General features: G+C 43.9%; 1 protein-coding gene across 43 annotated transcripts in view; it reads right to left on the bottom strand.

Annotated features, from left to right (window-relative positions):
* MSI2 (musashi RNA binding protein 2) overlaps positions 1-12959 on the bottom strand; it is a 448144-nt gene that overhangs the window by 358129 nt on the left and 77056 nt on the right. The gene's annotated exons all lie outside the window — the stretch shown is intronic.

A 12959-nucleotide genomic window follows, 5' to 3' on the forward strand; every position in this document is an offset into this window, starting at 1 on the left:
CCCAGTGCTAAACCTGAAAGAGATTATGTAACCTAAGCTGCCCAGCCATCATCTGTTCCTCCTGCTTTGTTTTAAAGAGGCAGTGTGACCAGCAGCCAAGCTCAAGCACAGGGCAGGCTCCTGGTAAAAAGCAGCCCCACTCCTCCTGCCCAACAACTGTATAATATACAGCATCTCTTAACATTTTTAGGCTTATCCCAAAAGCTTACCTACCTACCTACCTCGGCCCACCTGATACCAACATTATAATCCCCTTCCACAAATTAAAAAGAACTGATGCACATTTTAAAATGCTTTATTGTCAGGCAACCCAGTTCACGGTGCTCTTTCTGCAGAACTGTGGTTTGCACATAATAATAACCATGGCTCATCCCTACTTGCACAAGCAAGGAAACCTCCGGGTTCGTGTGTTCCTCACTCGCTCTGCACAGCTGGGAGAAGGACTTTGCTAGTGTTTAGTTGTCACGTTGTACAGAGACTGTGTTCAGAAGCAAGCTCTAGTTGTAGTTACATTAGCCAGCTTCATAGCCCATGGTTTGAAAAGAACCAGAAGGGAGGCGGAACTGCATCAACCCGGGGCTCTGTTCATACACACAGTGCTTAGCACAAGAATTGCCAGTGCCACACCTATGGGCACCAAGTTTGCCCATCAGTAAACATCCCAAGGCTCCTATCAAAGCCTCAGTAATTTCACAATGTAAAAATCCACAATGCCTGAGAGACGGTTTGCTCTGCATTGGTTTGGCCTCTCATACCTGCCCCCACAGCAGCCATTTTGTGTTCTGCCATACTCCCACAGCAGCCATTTTGTGAATGGCACCCACAGCACGTCCCCGAAATTCCAAACGTGACCACCAGCTTCCAAAGGTTGGTGACACCCCGGCTTAGAATTATGCGAGAACTTGGCCAGTATCTCTGTCTCGCCGAGGCAATTACATAACTGAGCTAAGCAGCTCCGAAATTCTGGCACCTAGGAAGCTGCCCAGCTTGCCTCAATGCCTTGGACAAAGCACCTGAAAAATACGCACAGTTGTTTTTAATTTAAAATATTTTTATTCAGCCCTTCATTAAAAATAAATAAATTCCAGGGCAGGATAAAAATCAGATAAAACACATCAAACAATGCAATGTAGAAAAAGAAATACAGTAAAATACAGCAGAACAACCGTAAGCAAGGCAATTCATGAATGGCCCGATATCGGTGTTCAACAAAAACCTGGGCATGAAGGCTATCAGCATTAACCCCACCATATGGGAATTCCTTGCAGACGATTGCAGTGCCTGGAGACAGACATTCGGGTCATGTCTCGACCGCAGTGACCAGAGGAGGAATGACCACTGGGAGAAGTAGAGAGAGAAGAAATGCCATGGTGCAGCTGCAGCAGCAAAACCAGACACCTTCATCTGCCCCACCTGCCTTATCGGTCTCTACAGCCACAGCTGGCAACGCAGCTCTCCAATGTTTTGACTTTACCAATGGAAGGCACACTCTTCCATTGTCTCCCAAGACAGACAGATACCAACAGTAACAAATCTGCCCTATGCATTTAAAGCAGTATCATACCACTTTGAACACTTGCAGCTTCCCTCAAAGAATCCTGGGAACTGCAGTTTGTTTCCTGTTGCTAAGAAGTATTAGGATGGCCCTATTTTTGTCACAGAGCTACAATTCTCAGACCGATTCAACGGTCAATTTCTCTCCCCTGGAAACACTGGGAATTGGTGCTCTGTTTGTCCATCACAGTTCCACAATTTTTTTTTGGGGGGGGGGGGAGCCATGACTGTTTAAAGTGGCATTATACTGCTTCAAATGTATAGTGCAGATGGGAACGAAACATTTTCTCCTCTACAAGATGCTACACAAGACTCTTGGTGGCACGGAAACAATGCAATTCAACTGTACCGATTTTTAGTTTTTAAGCACACACGCAGCAACATATAGCTGAAGCACCTGAGCAGCAAGCACAAAAGGGACTCAAATCATTGCTAGACTGAACCCCAATATTAAGCAGAGGAGGTCCTTCAAAATTTTAAAAAAATGGGAATATATTGCCTGGCTAGTCCATAAGTGGTACAAATCTGAAATAGACTCTAAGGAATTTAAAGCCACCTCAACTCTTTCCCTCCCTCTCCCCTTGCATCTCAGCTTTCAAGTCTTGCCTTTCATTTTGGCGGGAAAGGTCAGCAGTATAATAGCCCCTTGTTGATGGAGGCCAAAAAATGTAGCAGACGCTTACCTCAAAGAAATTAGAGAGCTTTAAAAGGGAAGAAAATCTCTCTCTACTCCCCCCCCCCCCATACATACACACACACTCCTTTGGAGACTACAAAACTGGCAAATTCTCCCCTAATTCTTAGCAGAACGGCAGAAAACAAGAGCCCTCTCAGTGTGAGGCGGGCAGCAAAGACTTGATTATCAGCAATTAGCAAATCGATGGTTCCCAGAAACACTGATGTAGGCCAGCAGGCCTTATTAGTGACACTCAAGGAAAAAAGACAAGGGCAAAAGTACACAGAGACAGAGCCTGTTTCTAAGGCATGGGGAGGAAACAAAAACACCACCTTCCAGAACTACAAGAGTTAAAGAATTTCACTCTGCCACCAACATAGGATCAGTTTGATCCAGTTTGTGCCACACAATGCCAGAGCCTAACCTTACAGGAATGTGAGGGGCGAGTACCCCATATTTTCCTCATGGGAAAAGGCACTTATCACCACGTCTGTCACTATTTACTCATCTTGATTTGTTGAACGAATGAATAAAATTTTATTGATGAAAGCAACGGGACACCACAATATAAATACAGCAAACCATCATTATTTACTCATCTTTGGTTTAATGTATTTCCTTAATTTCTACCATGAAAAGGCTTTGCATAATTGTTAACCTGTCTCAGCAAAATTCATGTTAAAAAAAAGGGGTCGCTATATTCTGCCTGAGCACTATAAAGGCAACCTAGGACAAAGGACAAAACTGCCCAGCTGAAAACACAGTCTAGCACTGACCTAGCACACTCTCAAGAGTTGTAAAGACACCAGTGTACATTATCTCAGTCACTGGTACAAAAGGTTGCCCGGTAGATAGGCAGTTTAATCTCCATGTCAAAGACACGGAAGGGGACACTAAAAGAGGCTTGAACATTGGGTATTTCCTAGACCCACAGAGTCTAGGTGACACTAGCACCCCTTTAATTTTTAATTTTTTAAAAAACAAATTTAAAGTTAGGTTCCCGCACTAAGAGTACTGACCCCAGACTGGGTAGCTGGGGAACCTGCCACCATCTGAAATCCCCCACAATGCCTCTGGTTCCTATGTACAGTGTTAGAAACTCAGGTATATAAGCTAGGCACCAAATGTGTTCCTTAAACCAGGGTTGCCGTTGCAAAAACAGAACACCTAGTTGCCATTTTGGGGACAGACGGCTCAAAAGTCAAATTTTTTCAATACAACTTTTTGGTTCCAGAAATTCATTCTGATTGTGCAGATAAAATATAGCCAATAGAATTCTATAGGATGTGTTGCTAGTGTGTGCAAACAGTTGAGATCCAAGGATCCCCAGGCACGCACCTCCGGATGGTGGAGACATCAGGCATCATCCGGGCGCCAGGGCATCTTCACTTGGTCACAAGTGGCCAATAGCCAGGTGTAAAATAGCCTGGAGAATTTCAAATGTTTTACCTATGTAGTGTCACTCTATGGCTCTGAGAAACATTATGGGACTGGAGCCCCCCCCCCCTCCTTTCAACCCCACCACCACCACCACCACTCTCTGCTGCCCATAGTTAAATCTGGTGGGGAGGTGCCAGGGGACCAACAGATGATATCCATCCAGCACTGGCTTTAAATGGAGGGCGGACAGAGGTGCCAAGTGCCCATGTGTGAACAGTGACTCATTCTTCCTAGACCAAAATCCTAATCACGTTTACTAGGAAGTTAGGCCACACTGATCTGAAAATGGCATGGGAAAGGTGTTAAGGATTACTCTGCTGAGGAGGTGGGAGAGAAACAGTTCTAACTAAAGAAGTGGCTGTAATGGGTTGCATCCAGTGATAACCCTACTCAGAACAGACCTATTAAAAATAAAAGACACGACTAACTTGCGTTCATTAATTTCAGCGGGTCATTTCTGAGCAAAACTCGGTTGGATACAACCCAAACATAACAATCTGCCAGCGCCATGAAAGAGAAAAATCGCTTTCATTCTGTGTGGCTGCCTCTTCGAAACTATCACAGGAATTTTAGCACACACTTTATATTTATAGTTTGCTAATCCCTTTGCTTCCAGAGGGGTTACTTGCGCACACACAAAAGTCTAACCCACTTATTTTAAAAACCAATTAGGCTCCCCCCCCCCACAATGCACCAGGAAGCTAGAGAAGTTATAGCTCCATTCAGACACCATGCCAAACCACAGCTTAAAAGAAGGTTGGCGGGAATCTGTGACCCTTCAGATGTTGCCAGACTACAAACTCCAAACAACACCTGACATGCTGACAGGAACTGCAATCCAACATCTGGAGGGCCGCAGGTCCCCCATCCCTGGCTCAGCACCTAAATCACAGCATGAACTCCCAGATACACACTTGCCAAACCCTGACATGGAGCAGTTTTGCTGCTTCTGTTTTCCATTCACCCAACACGACCATCCCTGCACAGAGAAAGGGCCACAAGTCTGACATCCCGAGAACCTAGATAAGTTATTTGACATTGGTTTTGCCACGATGACGCTAGGCCCGGGCTCCAGTTGTTATTACCTGATAAAGTCTGACTTCGCTTTTTTCCCCTTTCCCACACTGCTGCCCCCTTTCACTTTGTGTGCCTTGTAGTAAAGACTATAAGCCCACAGGCAGGCACTATCTTGCTTTAATTGACACTCTGGGAGCATTTTCAACAAAGCAACTGGCTGCATCTATCTCCCAGCAATCCCACAAGTGCTAAAGGGCCCCAACCAATTTCAGTACAGCTGCTACCTGTAGCCACATCCCATTGGTAGCAATCAATGGGAGGGGGGGAGGCAGGAGGAGACTGCAATTTTGAGCATTTTTTCATCTCTATGGTGACGAAAAGCTATGTGAAGGCAAATAAGGGTCCCTTTCTATTCAAGAGGTTTCTCATTTTCAGTGACCACCTTTTGCAATATTTCTGGGAAGACAAGAGTAGTCTGAGGAATGAAAAAAATTAAAGGGGGAGGAAACTTTTGTAGTTGTTTTATTACTTTGCCTAATGTTCCCCCTCCCTTTTGAAGGTTATCTTGGGGTATATTTTAGCCCAGGGTTAAAATATACCCAAGTATATTTGAAAATCCCCACTCTGCTATGAAGCTCACTAGGTGACCTTGGGCCAATCACTGCCTCTCATCCTAAAGTACTTTACAGGGTTGTTCTGGGGATTAAATGAGGAGGGGGAGAACAATTTCTGTTCTCATCCTGAAGCAAAGTTCTTAACCCGAGGTACTATTTCTGGGTTAGCAGAGTCTGTAACCTGAAGCGTATGTAACCTGAAGCGTATGTAACCTGAGGTACCACTGTACTAGCATGTCCTTTTTTCCCATATGTGAACACTGGAACAGCCACAAAACCAGCAGCAGCATCTGAAGCAGGGATGAGGAGCCTGGTGCCTTCCTGGTGTTGGACTCCAAAACTCCCACCACCTCAAACCGTTGGCCATGCTGGCTTGGGCTGATGGGAGTTCAACAACATCTGGAATGTCATAGGTTCCACATCCCTCAACTAAGTTGGGGGAGTGGCTATTTTCCTGCATCGTCCCACCAGATCTTCATCAGGCCAGATGTTACAGACTGTCCAGCTGCCTGGGTGGGGAGATACTTTGAATCCCACAGACAACATATGGTGCTCCTTGGTCTTCGTATTCTCTCCTAGGGTCACCCCAGAACCACCACACCAGGAGAAGCTCTAAGGCATGGGTAGGCAAACTAAGGCCTGGGGGCTGGATGCGGCCCAATCGCCGTCCAAATCCGGCCTGCAGACGGTCCGGGAATCAGCGTGTTTTTACATGAGCAGAATGTGTGCTTTTATTTAAAATGCATCTCTGGGTTATCTGTGGGGCATGGAAATTCGTTCTTATTTTTTCCCCAAAATATAGTCCAGCCCCCCACAAGGTCTGAAGGACAGTGGACCGACCCCTGCTGAAAAAGTTTGCTGACCCCTGCTCTAAGGCTTGGGCAATAGGCGCTTTCCACCATTGTCTCTGCAGAGCATTAATAAGGCACCACTTCCTTTAAAAACAATGCTACATTTCCTATATACTGTATTGACAAAAAGTGAAGTTATCTGCCTTGGAGTCTTCTTATCAGGCAGAAAATCAGGCTGTAAATATTTTAAATAAATGTTGGAGGGTATGTTTTGCATGACAGTATCTTGTCAATGAATGCTGGGCAGACTGCAGAGGATTCTGGGGGCAGAGCTGCTGGTAGGCCAAAGGCATGGTAGGCGAAAGGCAGAACTGTAGCTGCTCTTGATCAATAATGTTGGACAGGGTGCCTTGAAAGGTGCTTACCCATCACTAGCGATCCTTCTCAAAGAACTCCTGATAAGCTTCCAAGGAAGCTCAGGACACAGTTCAAACACTACGGCTCCAACTTTAAATGGGCAACACTGGCGAAGATTGCTGTATTTCCTGCTGTATTTCCTCAAAGGCAAGCAGCCTTTCCATGCAGTTTCCCAATGATTCAGTTTAGGGAGGGCAACGTTGCAAAGGAACTTAAGAGGTTACTGAATCACACCAGCAGTAAACACCAGACTAATTGAACTGGTATTGCACTATTTCTTGCATGTGCAAAATAATTCCTAGCACAAGATATTAAATTAGCAGAGAGAGAGAGAGAGAGAGCGCGCAAGTATAAACTATACTAAAATCCTACAATATGTGAGAGCTTTATTTTTGCACTTTGAAACTCCAAATTCTGTACCCAGAATTATAACTGTAATTACAGTTGCATGTATCTCTTTTGTATAATTAATTCTGCTTTCAAGTTTCAGGGATTAACACTAAACAGTGGTGAACAACAAGCAAATATGGGGTATGCAAGTTAGATCTAAATGGGAAACAGCACAGGAAATAGCACAGTGGTAGGAGGGGGAGACAACAAAGGTCCAGTCCTGATTAAGGCTGCCATCCTGTACACAATTATATGGGAGTAAGTCCCATTTAACTCAATGGTACAAACAGCACAATCCTATTCTTCTTCTGTGTTCTTGGGTTTAATGAATCCTCAGACAATTTCCGTATGTTCCACTCTCCTCTCAAGAACCATGAGAACTACCAACTTGCTTAAAGAAAAAAACAATGAAGACCAACGAAGGATAATGTCCATTAAGCAAAAAGATTCTCAGAATGGCAACCTCTGCAATAAGTGCTGGAGTCTATCTAAATTGTGCTGGGAACTGCAGAGTACACATAAATATATATATATATATATATATATATATATATATTCAAACAGTCTGCTGAAAGATTAGGCTGGAGTAGAAAACCACACTGTAAATTCACCAGGAATGGACAGGATAGAAAATGTCACTGAGTTAGAGCAACAAACATTTTGTACTCCAGACCACCTACAGAGCCAAAGATATGGTACACGGTGCTCCATAATGTCCCTTAATTTAGAAGTATTTCATCTTGCAACACTAACACATTAAGGTACATTTTAAAAAGAAGCCATTTTCAGTTTTCATCTCACAGCTATAACACTGTGTTATTGCTGAAAGGCCAGGAGAGCAGGTATGGGAACAGCTAATGCATCAAACAAGGGCTTTCGAGAATGTAAGAAACATTACAACATGTAAGCAATTCTAAAACAGACTCTTGGGTTGGAGTATTGTTTAGGCAACTTGGGGGGGGCGCGGTTCTGTTGCTGTTAGTAGTGCTGATAAAATTGTTTTAAATTATTTTAAACGGCTTTTTAACTTGTGTATTTTTAAATTTGGGGACAAGAGAAGTTGAAAGCATATTACATCAGTCCTGGTCCGACCACACTGGCTGCCGATCAGTTTCCGGGCCGAATTCAAAATGCTGATTTTGACCTATAAAGCCTTAAAATGGCTCAGGACTACAATATCATGGTCCCCATATAAACCCAGATCCTATTATCATCCTCTGAGGCTCTTCTTCATGTGCCTCCTCCACAAGAGGTCCAGAGCGTGACAACATGAGAACAGACCTTTCCTGCAGGGGCTCCCCAGAATATTCTTCCCAGAGAGACTCACCTGGTGCACTCATTACATACTGTATATATAGGCACCAGGCAAAAATGTTTCTCTATAACCAGGCCTTTGGCTGATTAACATTATAAGGCCTTTTAAATGGCGGACTCATTCCTCTTAGCGTGTCGCTTCAGCCTGTCGTCTCATGGATGACGAAGGGAAAACAACCTTGCATTCAGAATGTAAAATGACAGAAGCCAAACCCAATGAGTGTGTGAATGATTTTTGCCACCCGTCTGACGAAAAAATTGACTTTGACCTTTCACTGTCTCCTATAAGTGAAAATGAGGATGAACTTTTTGTCGGGCCCATGGGCCATAAAGAAAAATGCATTGCGACGGCTCTTGAAGCAACGAAAGACACAATTCCTCCATCACCCCTTGCAGATGAACTAACACAGAGCCCCGTTTCTGAGGAGAAATTTGTGGAGATTTTAAAGGAAGCTCACTGGATAGCAATCCAGATACAAACTGGAAGCAAAGCGAAAAGGAACAACGGTCGCCAGCTGGAAGAGCGAAAGACAGAGGCTGTAGAAAAATTTGTGCAAGAATCTAAATCAAAACTGAAACTCCTTGAGAAGGAATAGTGATGGATAAAACTCCAAAGGAAGTCAGGAGAGAGACTTATTGTGTGTGAGAGAGTCCACTCTCCCCACGGCCACCTTCGTTTCAGAAACATTCAAGGCAACCAATTGCGGGGATGGACAGCTCTCGTTCTCCACAAATTCCTCTAAATACTTCTAGTCCTGCCAGAATGAGCAAATTGCCCCACACACCGCTTGCATCTTTAGTGCAAGGGAAGACTGACAAAACAAATAACAAACCGAGCACAGTTCAGACTGTAAAAAATGCATCTGCATTTGGAAATGGTCTTTTGGCAGCGGGACAGCCAATAGATCTGAGCTCTCTTCTCATCAGTTTTACAACGGAAGGAAATAAAGAGAACCTGGATTCTCCTCTTCTGAAGTTTTGATTTCTTAAGCAAATCTCTTAACTTGGAAGAGTTTGAGCACAAAAACTGATGTTTCACTAAGCAGGGTGTGGGTGGCTAACAGACGAGAAATAGACATGAAGTTTTAAAACTGAGCACTTGACAAATGTAATGTTGATGTGTTGTTAAGGAATGATAATAAAGACTGCTTAAATATTGATTACTCAGTACTGTAAATAACTGATTGCAAATGCCTTGTGTGTTAAAATGTCTAGTTTTGCACAAATTTGTCAAATGTCATGAATTAAAATAAAGCAAATGCATTCTAAAAAAGTATAAGGCCTTTTAAATGTGTTTGTGTGTAGTTTGTTTTGTTTTTGCTTTGTTATGTATTTTGTGTTCTCATTTTGTATTTTTACATTGTGAACCGCCCTGGGATCTTTGGATGAAGGGTGGTATACAAATTTAATAAATAATAACAGAAACAATAATAAAATATTTAAAGAGTACACACACGTTTCCCAAGGGCAGAAAACACACAGGGTAATTTCCTTCCTTGATCAAGCAGCTACATGCTCAAATGACCCAATTAGTACATATCTGCCTAAATTTATTTAACATGCATGATCTGGTCCATGACAGCGCATGAATTTTCTTTTGCAGAGGTTGGAATCTCATCCAAGGGTAGGAATCCCATCCAACCACTTGGGGTAGGGGCAGAGAGGAGAGAGATAAAGGACCAATTCTGAGTATCCAAATGGTCCAAACACACATGCCCATTTCAGCCCCACTTATAAACAAATGGTTCACAAGTTTGGATATATTCAAGGTTAAACTGCACATTAGTTGTGGTTACAGTTCTGAGGGGGAGGAGAACACACAAGGTCCGTAGCTTGGCACAGAGCCCCACAGTGTCTCACCCGGAAGATCCCAAGTACAACCCCAGGCATCTCCAGTCAGGAATTACCCTAAGGGAAATCAGGAGCTTCCCCCCCCCCAAAAAAAAACACTTGCAATTTTCTCATTGGCTCCCACAGCTTTCAGTCACTGGATATTTGCATTTGCGCACAGCATATTCCTTGCTCCCCTTGCCACTTCTCTGCTCACCCAGAACTGATGCTTTTCTTTTCTTTTCTGAAGTCAGTTGTTTCCAATTAACAAAGGTCAAGCAGCAGGCTGGGAAATACCCCTCTCTGCCAGAGAGCTGCTGCCAATCAGAGTAGACAATACTGGGTCTGATGGACCAATGGCCTGATAAAAGTTCGCCTCATCCAGTATCATGGGCGTAGCCAAAGGGGAGCAGGGGGGCAGCTGCCTCCCCCCTTAGATCAAGTAAAACAATAGAAACATTTAACTGACCAATCACGTCGGTTCTGCCTCTCCCCCCCAAAAAAATCCTGGCTACGCCCATGTCTATTATACACCCAACTGATCACTGTGGGAGAGGGCAACCTGCAGATACCATCTTATCAGGAGATCTGTTCCACATGAAGTTGGAACAGGGCCAACAGTGTGGTGGTCCCAAACCTTTGGTAGTCCTTCCTGTTACCTTTCAGGCAGGTACCCTATTGCCTGCTGAAGCCTCTCCTCCTTTCAGCAAGCCTTCTAAGTCAAGCCTTTTATCCAAGTCAGTATCTGAATTTATTTGAAATTGGTTCATACACGCAGTTATTTTCCTATGTATGATTATTTAATTTTTAAATTTCTTTTCTTTTTTGTCGGTGTTACTACATATGCACTGGCTTCAACTGTTCCTGCGGAATCAAGATGTTTTGCATATATTTTTTACAGTATCGTGAAATGATTTTGAGATTATTCGTAGGAAGCGATTCATAAAGGAAACAAAATAAATAAGGCAGGTGCGTAGTATTCACAACTACAGCAGCGTTATCGACAAAGGCCAATCACACGCATACATCTGCACATTAGAACTGGTGCCTTTGGCATATAGAGCTAGTAGGCAGGTCCATTTATGGCATTCAGTGTGTAGAACAAGCAAGTGGTGACATTGCCGCTCCTTAGGGATAGCACAAAACATTGCAGGGGGGACCACTGCTTCTCCCATCCTGCAACAGCATCCCTGAATGAGAGGAGGGCAACACTAAAGAAAAGCTAGCTCCCTGCCTACCCCTCTTCCCCAAAGAGCAGCCGCCGCAAAATTTCAAGGAAGTTTAATTCATTATTAGGGATCTCTTCAGCGCTTTTACATGAAAAGCGCTTCCCTGCAAGCTCTCAAGTCAGTTCGCAATACCTACTGGAGTGTTGCAGACGGGGAAACGAAGAATGACAAGAGAACCACCAGCCCGGGGCCACCCAGCAAGTCCAAACTGGGCTGGGATTTGAAACAAGGTCAGTCGTATCTCCCTCAGTTCCATCCAATGGACCACACTAAGACTTCCCTCCCCTCTCTCTCCCGTCCTTCCCAAGTTAGATTTAGGAGCAATTGAGGAGATGAAAACAAGATGCTGTATTGCTTTAAGTAGCAAGGGATATTAAAACATCAAATGAAATGGGACCCCCCTTTTACGAGCTACTTATAGTCGAAAGGACTGCTTTTTTCTTCCCCTCAAGCATGCAAACACACATTAAAAACATTTTTAAGGGACCAACGAGAGTTGTTTTAAAAACAGGCAGCAGACACCTTTTTTCCTCCGTGCAAATTTAAAAATACACACACAGAGAGAGAGTTTAATGCTTGAGGCTTGGTTATTCCCTTTTGTAAAACCTTTTTTTCCACGTACATATTTTCTTGGGGAAAAGAAATGGAGGGAGGGGGGTAGAAAGAGAGAAAGCTTAGCCCCACAAAGGAGTATGAAATAAATTGCTTTAGCGAAGGTTAATAATATCCTGTCGCCCTGGTAAAAGACTCAATTACAAAACCTTCAGAAGAGCTCCCAAGGAAGCCATCTGCCCGCAGTGACAGAGGCTTAAACAGGCAAAAATACGGAAGATGGCTAAAGTGTTCCCCCCCCCCATACAAGAGGGACTGGATGGGGAAGGAACAAGGGCAAAGAACGGGAAGACCATGAAAGAAAGAAGGAGAAAGATAAAAAGAAGGAGAAGAAAGGCTAAGGACAGTGACCTGAGGACTCAAGGTTATATAAAAGAAGAAAAGAGTGGGGGGAATCCAGACCCAGAAAAACTATAAATCACTGGGACACGCAATTCTCCATAATCTCAGGAAAGAATTATGGCCCAGGGAGACCAGCACTAATTTTAGTATCAGAATTATTATGCAGGAGGGAACATGAATGAGCAACGCCCATCTCCCTGCTCCTAACAGGCAGATCTAGATCAGGAATGCTCCAATGAAGGAGAAAGGAGAAAAGAAAGTGGGGGGAGCCTTTCCGCCAAACCTGCAAAAAGAAGCCCAACCAATGTGTGTAGAACAGGGATGGTGAACCTGTAGCCCGCCAGGTGTTATCTGCACATGCAACACCTACCATCCCCAGGTCAAATGGTCAGGAGTAAAGGGTGATGGAAGTTGGAGTTTAGCAACTTCTAGAAGGCACCTCATTGGGGAAAGCTGGTCTTCAATCGGGACCCTCTATTGTTCAAGACGGGTTGCAAGAACAGCACTACTACCATCACATAAATATATCAGAGAAAACTGAGAAATCCATGCTTGGGCTGAAGATCAGTCTTGGGTTTGAGAAGTTTGAAGACTGACTTTTCCACTCTAGCGCCTGTTCCAAAGCTCTGCCACCCAAATTCATTTTAGCAGGAGACACCAGGGACCATGTGCATGCAGGCCTAGTCTGGACAAATGATTCATCATATGGTCAAAATGTTGCTGGACTGAACCA

The sequence above is a fragment of the Podarcis pityusensis genome (genome assembly GCF_964106645.2).
Source record: "Podarcis pityusensis genome assembly, chromosome: 15".
Taxonomy (NCBI): domain Eukaryota; kingdom Metazoa; phylum Chordata; class Lepidosauria; order Squamata; family Lacertidae; genus Podarcis; species Podarcis pityusensis.